Genomic DNA, 11,364 nt, shown 5'->3' on the forward strand with positions numbered 1-11,364 from the left:
TCCGAAATTGTTTTGTTTAAAAGTTTTTAACTTCATTGCGTAATTTATAAATATTTTTTTTTTAATTCTTTTTTTTTGTTTTTTTGTTGTTGTTTTTAACAACTAATGTTATTATTGTGTTACTTTGATTCCCTAGAGATGAGTGAAAAGTAATGGGTTGATGGGAAACAGACTACACTTGGAAACTTTTAGGATGGGAATTATTTTAATAAATCCGCAAATTATTTATTTTTTATTATTAAAAATTTTTACGTCTATTTATTATTCTGTAGAAAATAAAAAAATTGAAGCAATTATTTATGAAGTATGACAAATATATTTAAATATTTTATAATTGTTTAATCGTATTTTGTGGTACATCTTTAAACTTTAAGATGAAACTAGAAAAAATCATAAATTTATTCTACGGGATGGGTCCAGCTCAAATATAAAGGTTAAAGAGATGCACATATAAAAATCGTCCATTTAGTTATTCAAAATAATTCAGAATTTATTTATTCAAAATATTTAGATATTCAAAATCCATTTAGTTATTTAAAATGATTATTCAAAATATATCAGAATATCTTACCAGATTCTCGAACAACAGTTACATTCAACCAAAAAAGTATTATGCGGCGACTGAGTTTTTAATTTATACTAAAGGACCAAAATTATGGAATATAATTTTAACTAATGAGCTTAAAACAATTTCAACATTTAATGAATTTAAGAACAAATTAAGGCAAAAGGTATTGATGAACGATGTAGCGCTCAGCTTTATCTGAAGAACTAATGGTTGCTATTGATAAACTTACCCAACGATTGGAGGTTTAACATTATAAGCTTGGCGATAAGGAAGGATCATGTCACTTGTTATTTCATTTATTCTTCTTTTATAATAATTAAAAATTTAAAAATTTTTTCCCAATTTTCAAGGTACATGCTGGTTTAAAAGGAAAACCTTAAGATTAAACGTATTTGTCTGCATGCATTTTATTAATATAATTTTTATTATACCAATTATTTTATCTTTGTTTTTAAAATTTTTCGAAAGAAATACAAAAATAAAAAGTTAAAATGTACTCAAAAAAGAAGTAAAATTATACAAAATTTTATTAAAATGGTGCATAGGACGATAAAAATATTGTTGGTTAAAATCGTTGACAATGATTAATGATTAGGTAATGATATTTTGTTCTAAAAATAATTAAAAGATATTAGAAAAATTAGATAAAATCTTTTCTTTAGTGTTTTCAATTTTTAACTTTTAACATTTAACGTAAACCCAGCACATGTATTTGTCCTCTTAATTTGTTGAAACCAGCACTCACATTTGGCAAAGTAGGCTGAAAGGCAAACTTTAGGGTTCTTGACTGTAGATTTAAATTGTAATTAGTTAACTAATCAAAAATATTTATGTTGTCATTTATATTTAAAACAAAAAAAAAGTAAACTTAAATCGAAATGCTAATAAACTTGGAGATTATTTATAGCTAACAAAGATAAAAGAAATGCTATTCATAGAGAAAACATAATTTAATTTGTTTTTATTGCAACACTTTTGTTACAAATATTTAATCTAATTTGTAACGAAAAAATGAGTTTGTCTAATTTCACAGACCTAATGAAACCAAATCTCTGTTTTAGCTGGATACCTTTCGGAAAATTTCACTGATTACTTATCTGAGATTTAAACTTTACAATAGATATTCTATTACTAAAAATAAAACTATGCCAATATATTTATGACTTGTTGAAGTCTCTGATTTATGTATTGTATTATATCCTACAGAAGCCACTCCATTTCAACACTACGCTACTATGTTTTTAATGATATAAATACTTAAAGTAGACTCTGTTATCACATATGATGCATATTATGTGAAAACAGAACCTGTTTTATGTTAGCTTTTAACAAGTTTTTTTTAAGTATTAAGTTTTTTTAAAGTGTTATATTTTATATTGGATTTTAATAAGTTTTTTTTAACCAATTTTTTTAAAGTAAACTTTTTTGTGATTATCATTTAGACATAATCACAAAAGCGTTTTTGTGATTATCTCTTAATGTAAAAAAATGACTCAGGCCTCTTTTCTTTTAGGCAGTCGAAATATACTTCAATGAATATCGATTATGTCGATATATACTTCAAAAAGAGCATACAGTTTTCTAGAAAAAGGATAACCTGCAACCAGATAATTACCAATAAATATTTTTGACGAAGAGAGAAAACTCTTTAAATTAATTTATATTGTAATACTTTTCTTTTAACCTTATTGAAAATGATAGTTTTCCTCGGTTTTTTGTCGTTTTTATATAACTTTAAAACCTATGATGTTTAAAAGATGTCTAAAAGCGTCATTTAAATAAATTTACATCTAAAAGTTTTTTCACTGGGTAAGTCATCGAAGTGGATGTTACTAAGTACGATTAAAAATACTAATCTGTAAAAATCATTTTGCGACGCACATTGTTTTCAGTGTATTCTTTAAAGATAAAATTACGATAAAATTTCTAACAGCAATTTTAAAGAAAAACAACGTTTTAATGTTTAAGGTTTAAAGTATGACAAGAAATAAAACTAAAATGAAGTTGCAAATAAATTAAGATTTGTAGGTAAAGTCTATAATACTTTATTATTATAGAACTATAGTAATTTATTTAATAAATACTATACGGTTCGTGAATTACGTTTAAGTAAAATGATTGGCTTGCTTTTAAAAATTTTGGCTTGCTTTTAAAAATATTGGCTTGCTTTTAAAAATGATTGGCTTCCTTTTTAAAATGATTGGCTTGCTTTTAAAAATGATTGGCTTGCTTTTAAAAATGATTGGCTTGCTTTTAAAAATGATTGGCTTGCTTTTAATAAAGTTAATGTAAAATAAACATTTTTTAATTTTTTGTTACATATTTAAATTTTAAGTTGTAAATTAATTATAATAATGATAAAAAAATTGATCCTTCAATGATAATATTAATTAACTTTATTGTTTCATTATGATTACTATCATGAAAAAGTGTTTATATAATAGGGAGCAAAAACCCGACCCAAATACCCGCGGGTACTCAGAGATGGTTAATTTTAATAACTTTAGTTACCCGATATCCAAGCCTTCGGGTCGGTTATTACCCGATTTAAACTACTCGAATATTACCCGTAGAAATACTCAAAAATCGGGTAATAAAATTACCCGATTTCTTTACCCGAAAATCGGGTAATAAAATCACCCGTAGAAGTACCCGAACATCGGGTAATAAAATTACCCAATAATCGGATATATCGGGTAATGAAATTACCCAATAATTCTGGTAATAAAATTACTCGATAATTTGGGTAATAAAATTACCCGATAATTCGGAAAAAGCGTTTACACGAAATAAATGTGAAAGTAGAAAAACTACTAAAAAAAAGAACTCCTCAATTTTTATTTTGAACCAAGTAGTAATTTTAATACAAAATCTTTAATACCTTTAATGTTTCTGCAAAGCTTTTTTGTTTTCTTCCATTTTTCTTTTAATAATAGCCCTGTACTTTTTAATAACTCTCAATTCTGAGCAGTTTGGAGGATTTTTTCTTTCATGCACAAATTTCACATTATTCATTTTATACCATTTCATAGCTAGTTTACAAAAATGAATTGAAGCTAAATCAGGTCTATTATTGTGTGATTTAATGAGAGGTAAAGGGCGTTTTTGTAAACATTCTTTATCATATATTTGACCAGAAAGTGTGGACTGAGAAACATAAGGTGAAAAATGTATAAACGAAAATATTGAGCCAGTAAAAAAATGTAGTACCATATTTTCTCCACCAAATTTAATTTTGGTTTTTAAATTCCCAAAGAAGATAAATGCGACCTTTGTGAGAAGTTTAAAGTTGCTGAAAACACTGATACAATGTCTGAAAAATTGAGAAAAGACTTTGTAAGACATCAAGTTTTTAAAAAAGAAATGATAGATATACGTGCTAATGAAAAAAGGATTAAAATGTTCCCGTTTTACTTTTTTATCTTTATATTGTTATTTTGACTCCGCATACAGAAATTAGTTCCTTTTTTTATCTGAGAAAGCTAAGCGTGTATAATGCGTGTATAAGCGTGTTTTGACAGCTTATTTTTCAACAACTAAGAAAATGTTCTTTGCATTATGGACTGAATCAATGGCGGGTTGAAGCGGCAATGATCTTGTCAGTGCTTTTTGAAAAATTTTGAGTAACGTGGCAGAAGAAAACGACGTAAGTGACTTTATTACTTGGTCTGACTCTAGGATTTTTTCTTAACACATTTGTGTCAAGTGAAAATCCTACCCAGTGAAAAATAAAACCGCGTCCCACATGGGTTCCGCGTGGGTTCCGTGTGGGATTGATGGGATTTACATGGGACGGATTTTCCCATGTGGTATCCGTATGGAAATTTGTCACCTTAAACCCATGTGGGTAATCCCACATGGGTTACATGTGGGAACCATATGGTATTTACACACATGGGAAATCCCACGTTGGTTTCCTGTGGGATTTGCATGGGAATTAATTTGAAAGCTGGAAACTAAAAAAAAAACTTTTTAAAAAAAACTAAAATAAAAATTTTTAAATCGACATTGCATTGCGTTACATTTATATTGTGTGCAAATATTTTATATTAATATAGAGAATGGCAAGCAAGTATGTAAGTACCACGAATAATGTTTATCTTTCTTTATAGAAATAAGATTAAGGTTTGTGCAAATAGACGTATTATTAGGATAATATAATAGTTATTTGAATATAGATCTTGAGTAAATTATTTTCAAACAATTAACTGATGCAAGTTGAAATGTTGTCAAAAACCAATCTCGCATGCATGGGACACTGCAGTGTCCCACAAAGAAATGCAGGTTTGAAAGTCAAAAAATTTCCAATTTTCTTTATTAAAAAAAGAAAAAAATAGAATGGAGATGGGTTTCTGTAACTTTTTTTATGCTCCAAAACTTTAACTTTAGATATAATAAGGTCCTTAAGATTTAAGGGACTTACGAACTACATTGAGGAACAAAAACAGGATATTTACAGAAACTTTTCAATTTTTAATCTGGAGTACCACAGTGTTATTGAGAATAAAGCCTCTGGGTCCAGTTTTCAAAGTAATATGATCTAAAGTAATGTTTAAATAAAATAATATGCTTTAAAATGCATATAGTTATACATATAACTCCTGATAGTTAACTATATGTAACAAATTATATGTATATACATATAATTTGTTATAAAAACTTATTTTTTAAGGTTATGCTTGAACAAATTAGTACCAATTAATTCAAATTCAAGATTTAGTTCAAGTTCAAGTTCTTATTTGTTCATTGTTTTTTCACTATTTTATATTTATTTGTTCAAATTTGTTAACTAGTACTAATTCTTACTACAGTAAGAATATTTATCATTGTTGAACATGATTTTATTAGTAACTTAATATTACTTTCAACATATTTTGACAACATCCTTTACATTTTAAATGACGACAGCTTTACTTTTCTATTGATGTTAAATTTATTACGTTTCAATATATATATAAATATATATATATATATATATATATATATATATATATATATATATATATATATATATATATATTATTTTTACTTTATTTACAACACCATTTGATATACAACAAACCCTTACAAAGCTTACAATAATTCAGTTAAAATTCAATCTGAGTTATTGAAACGTAATAAATTTAACATCAATAGAAAAGTAAAGCTGTCGTCATTTAAAATGTAAAGGATGTTGTCAAAATATGTTGAAAGTAATATTAAGTTACTAATAAAATCATGTTCAACAATGATAAATATTCTTACTGTAGTAAGAATTAGTACTAGTTAACAAATTTGAACAAATAAATATAAAATAGTGAAAAAACAATGAACAAATAAGAACTTGAACTAAATCTTGAAATTGAATTAATTGGTACTAATTTGTTCAAGCATAACCTTAAAAAAAAAGTTTATATAATAAATTTTATGTATAACTAGTTATACATATAGTTAACTATCAGGAGTTATATGTATAACTGCATGCATTTTAAAGCATTTTATTTAATTTATATACTACTTTAGATCATATTACTTTGAATACTGGACCCAGAGACTTTATTCCCTATTACACTGTGGTACTCCAGATTAAAAATTGAAAAGTTTCTGCAAATATCCTGTTTTTGTTCCTCATTGTACTTCGTAAGTACCTTAAGCTTTATGAACCTTATTATATCTAAAGTTAAAAGTTTTGGAGCCTAAAAAAAGTTACAGAAACCTCCCTATCTCCCCCCTATTTTAATATTTTTTTTTTAATAAAAGAAATTTGACTTTCAAACCTGCATTTCTTTGTGCGACACTGCAGTGTCCCATGCATGCATGCTTGGTTTTTGACAATATTTGAACTTGCATCAATCAATTGTTTGCAGATAATATACTCAAGAACTATATTCAAATATCATATGAACATGTTAGAGAATGTTCATATGATATTTGAACATCACAAATTTAATAATATTGTTGTGATATGTTATATAAATAATACCATAATAAATTATGATATGAAAATAAGATAGGATATAAAGGCAATGATCAAAGAATAAATTTACTTATAGAAATTTAGATGTTTGTTTATTAGTTTCAGAATATTATGTGTGACTGCGGCCTTCTATAATAACAGGCCTTGACATCGCGCAACAAGTTTGTTAAACTGAAGGCCAATTCCTAATACTGTGTTTACATTTTCATCTTTTAACATTAGACGAAAGTTTGTGTTCGCGCTTTTTTAATAAATCTTTAAAATTTGATTGGTTTATAAATTAGGTAGCGCAACTTCAAGACGATAACGTTGTAAGGTTCAAGGCGTTAACATTGTAAGGTAATAATATTGTCAAACTAACAATAAGTTTTTTTAATAATTAAAATGCCTTAAAAATGCCTTTAAAATGCAGTGTATCTTTTTGCAAGTCGAACTATCTCAACTACAACAAAATTATCAATTTATACAATTACAACTACAATATCAATTACAACTACAACAAAAATATCAATACTCAACTACAACAAAAATATCAATTTATAAATTTCCGAAGAATCTAGAGGAGAGAAAAAGATGTAGTGAAGCTATCCCAAGAACTGGTTTTATTGTTACAGACTATACAGCAGTATGTCAACTGCATTAGCCAAATGAAGCACCTTTTGAAAGCAAATATGGGAAGCAACGACCTTTAAACCCACCATCTGTTTTTAAAAATATTCCGCCTAGTTGTTAAGCCACACCAGCAAGTAAAGTTAGAAAAACTGTAACTTCAAGTGGTTTTCGAAGCATTTTACCAGATGAGTTAAAAAAAAGTATAAAAAAAGTTTACACATACAATCAAAAATGTACAAACTTGGTGTTCCATTATTTATTTGAGTAATTTTCAATGATTATTCATTTGTAGCTACCATAATAGCACAACTTGTAGTATTTCATCTTTAGCTGTAAACAAATTAAAGTTAATAAAAACAAAATCAGCTTTATTTGAAGCAGTTAGATTTTTAAAAAATAAAGAAAGTTCGCTTCAGTCAAATATTCTATTCGAACACCTTAATGCTATGAGAAAAGTCAATGTTGGTGAAGTTTTATATACTTCAGATATTATATGTAGAGCATATGAGTATTTTGCTATGCGACGAAGTTTATATGATTGTTTGTGTATTGACTACAAGTTGCCAAGTATAAGGACTTTAACACGATTGACTTCAAAAATAAGCTCAATGGAGGACCTAAGTTTCATAAATGGTATTTTTATGAATTTAAATCTATTGAAAAGAATTTCCATACTACTAATTGATGAGGTCTATGTCAAAGCTTCATTACTTTACCAAAGAGGTGCTTTGTTTGGTCAAGCAGTAAACTACCCTGAAAAGTTAGCTAAAACAATTTTATCATATATGATTAAATGTCTTTTTGGAGGTCCAGAATTTATATGTAGAGCTCAACCTGTTGCAAATCTTTCCTCTGAATTTCAGTTTGCACAATGTCAACAAATTGTTGATACGATAAATAATATTGAAAATAGTAAGACACTTACAAAATGGTAATAATTACTGATGGTAACCGTGTAAATCAAAGATTTTTTGGAGTGTTTAAAACAGTTGATAGTAAACCATGGTTAACAACATCAGGTATATATTTATTGTATGATTATGTGCATCTCTTAAAATCTATACGAAACAATTGGTTGACAAAAAAGACTGGCGAACTTCAATTTTTGAACAATAAAGAACTGGCTTTGGCTAAGTGGAGTGATTTAGAAACTATATATAAAACTGAGTGCAATAGTCTTTTTAAATTCTCTAAACTTACAGCTAAATCAGTTTATCCAAAACCAATAAAGAGACAATCTGTAAAGTTTTGTTTGTCTGTTTTTTGTGAAAAAACAGTAGCTGCATTAAGAACGCATCCAGAGATTGAAAATAAAGCATTTGAAGGTACTGCTATATTTATTGAAAAAATAATTTTTTTTCGAATGTTGTTAATGTCAAAGCACCTGGTGCTGGCATTCAGTTTAGAAATGAATTATGCGGAGAAATCCACTCAGTTGGTGATCAACAGTTTCAACTGCTACGAGATATTGCTGAACTGTTGAATTTTATGAAACCTACAGGTAAGCGTGTAAAACAGCTTACGCTAGATACTAGCAATGCAATAGCGCATTCATGTTATGGCTTTATTAATCTCGTAGAAACTTTGTTGAGTAATGGAGCAAAGTATGTCTTATTAGGTTGGTTTTCAACAGATCCACTTGAAAAAGCTTTTTCTAAGCTTCAACAGGGATCTGGAGGTACTTACTTTATAAACGCTAAATCTGTAATTGAAAAAAATAATATTCAACATACTAAATTGATATTACAACTTGACATTCCTGTTGATGGTATCGATGGTCATACTTGTGACATATGTTAAAAATATGTTAAAAATATGTTATTGATAAAAAGAACTTCTGGATAATATACATGATCTTGAAAGCTCAGTTAATAAATCTACATTAGTGGCTGTAGTTTACATAGCTGGCTATGTGCAAAAAAGCAAAATAAAAATTTATGATGATTCTACCAATTATTATTATAAAAATGGAAGTTATCTGTATAGCCTAAACAGAGGCGGACTTGAAATTCCTTCTGATGCTCTTTTCTAATGGTTAATATTTGGCTTTTTTTTTTTCAAGGTGCTACTGACCCTTAATGCAGAACATTTTGTGTTACTCAGTTTCAGTTTATTGCTGCTAAATATAAATTTAAAATCACAAAAAAACAACGCAGAGTATATTCTAATATTCTGCTAAAGAATTACTCACTAATTACCACTCCCAAAATACTAAAGCTATCATAAATTACGTGAAAGTTTTGTAATTTATTATGCTATTTGCTTGTTATGTTTTTTATTTTCTCATTAGCCTATATGTCTCTCAATATGTTTGGATTTTTAAATATTTACCCTGTTGAGATATATTGATAAAACTTTTTTTTTGCTTGAATCAACTTTTGTTGGTGTTTTTTGTTGTTGGTGATTTTTATTGTTACCATTTTTAGCAAAAAAAAATTAAAAATACAGTTATCTTTCTAATATATAGATATATACTTTGTTATGGTTCTGCTTGTTATTGATACTATTTAATATTACGTAAATATTCTTAATGAAATTTGAAATACGAAAAATATGATTATCTTTTAACAATTTTTTGGTTTTCTTTTTATATTTCCGTCTTTACTAGAGATTATTATTAGAAAACATAGACTACCATTACACCCTACCTAATATAAAAATATATCAATATAAGTAAAAGTGAAAGTTTAATCGGCCTTCAGTTTTTACGGCATTTTGCGCGATGTCAAGGCCTGTTATTATAGAAGGCCGTGTGTGTGAGAAAAAAGTAAAGATACTTTTGCATCCAGTGGCTATTGCACCCAACGTCTACATCATTGAAAAAGTACGTTTTTACGTTTTTGTTTTTTTGTTTAACTACTTATCCTAATTGATCACTTTTTTTCAGGATTCTCCTCATGGGTTCAAGCTCATTACGCATAATATGTGTTCAATTACCCATAATACGTTAGTCATTGTAAGTAATAAATTAGGAAATAATTATTTGTGAAATATTGTAGTCATTAATGACTTCAACCTGGCTATTAATTAAAATTGCTCGACTAATAAGGTTCCTTATTAAAATTGCTCTCTTTCTCTCTCTCTCTCTCTCTCTCTCTCTCTCTCTCTCTCTCTCTCTCCTCTCTCTCTCTCCTCTCTCTCTCTCTCTCTCTCTCTCTCTCTCTCTCTCTGTATACATATATATATATATATATATATATATATATATATATATACATATGTATATATATATATATTTATATTTATATATATTTGTATTAATATTTTGTTTTTTAGAAAATGTTTGAAGAAAGTTAGAAGATACTAAAAACCTTGGTATTATGCAAGCCGAAGCGATTTTATTAATTCAATCGACAAAAAACGGCGTGTAAATCGCAAAAGAAAAAATAATATTTTTATTATTCATTTTGGATGTATTGATTAATAGCATTTATTTTCAAATAAATTCATTTTGCAACACCTTTTTTTAATTTTATAAAATTTCGTCATAATAGTTAAAGGTAAATCCCACATAGGTTATAGGTGGAAAACATCACATGTAAAAGATCAAAAATGCTACACATTTTGAATACCAAATGGGATAAAGTAGTAAATACCAGATTAAGTTAAGCCTCTCTGAAAGCTTTGATGATTAATTTTAAATTACTATTTAAGTAATTTTTAAACTAAAAGAATTTTAAAAATTATCATTGAAGCATTCGGACTTTCATTTGTCTAGTATTGATTACTTTTATACCATTTGGATTAAAATATGTGGCATTTAAGATCTATAACATGTAGTATTTTCCACCTATATCCCATGTAGGATTTACCACATAAAACCCATGTGGGATTTACCATATGAAACCCACATGGGACAAAATAATAATCCCCATATGGGTTACATATGGTAAAAACCCACGCGTATCCCATATGGGATTTACCATATGGAATCCATGTGGGATTTACCATATGAAACCCACATGGGACAAAATAATAATCCCCACATGGGTTACATATGGAAAAATCCACGCGTATCCCATGTGCGCTTTTTCACTGGGTAACATCAACTCAATCACTATGAAATATTCCCTTCTAGGTCATTCATGTGTCCAAGAGGTGGATCCTGCCCATAGCGAAATTGAAAAGCTCATGAGGAAAGCTTACCCCAGTGAAAAAGCGCACATGGGATACGCGTGGATTTTTTCCATATGTAACCCATGTGGGGATTATTATTTTGTCCCATGTG

The 11,364-nt window shown here is 27.8% G+C and overlaps 1 long non-coding RNA gene across 1 annotated transcript; it reads left to right on the forward strand.

Moving 5' to 3' along the window:
- The first annotated feature begins 7,404 nt into the window (after window positions 1–7,404).
- On the forward strand, window positions 7,405–10,595 carry LOC136075306 (uncharacterized). The gene is made up of 2 exons (XR_010635827.1): window positions 7,405–10,092; window positions 10,413–10,595. It is a non-coding gene; the product is annotated as an uncharacterized LOC136075306 (long non-coding RNA).
- Window positions 10,596–11,364: the final 769 nt, after the last annotated feature.

Source organism: Hydra vulgaris, chromosome 01 (genome assembly GCF_038396675.1).
Source record: "Hydra vulgaris chromosome 01, alternate assembly HydraT2T_AEP".
NCBI classification, from domain to species: Eukaryota; Metazoa; Cnidaria; class Hydrozoa; order Anthoathecata; family Hydridae; genus Hydra; species Hydra vulgaris.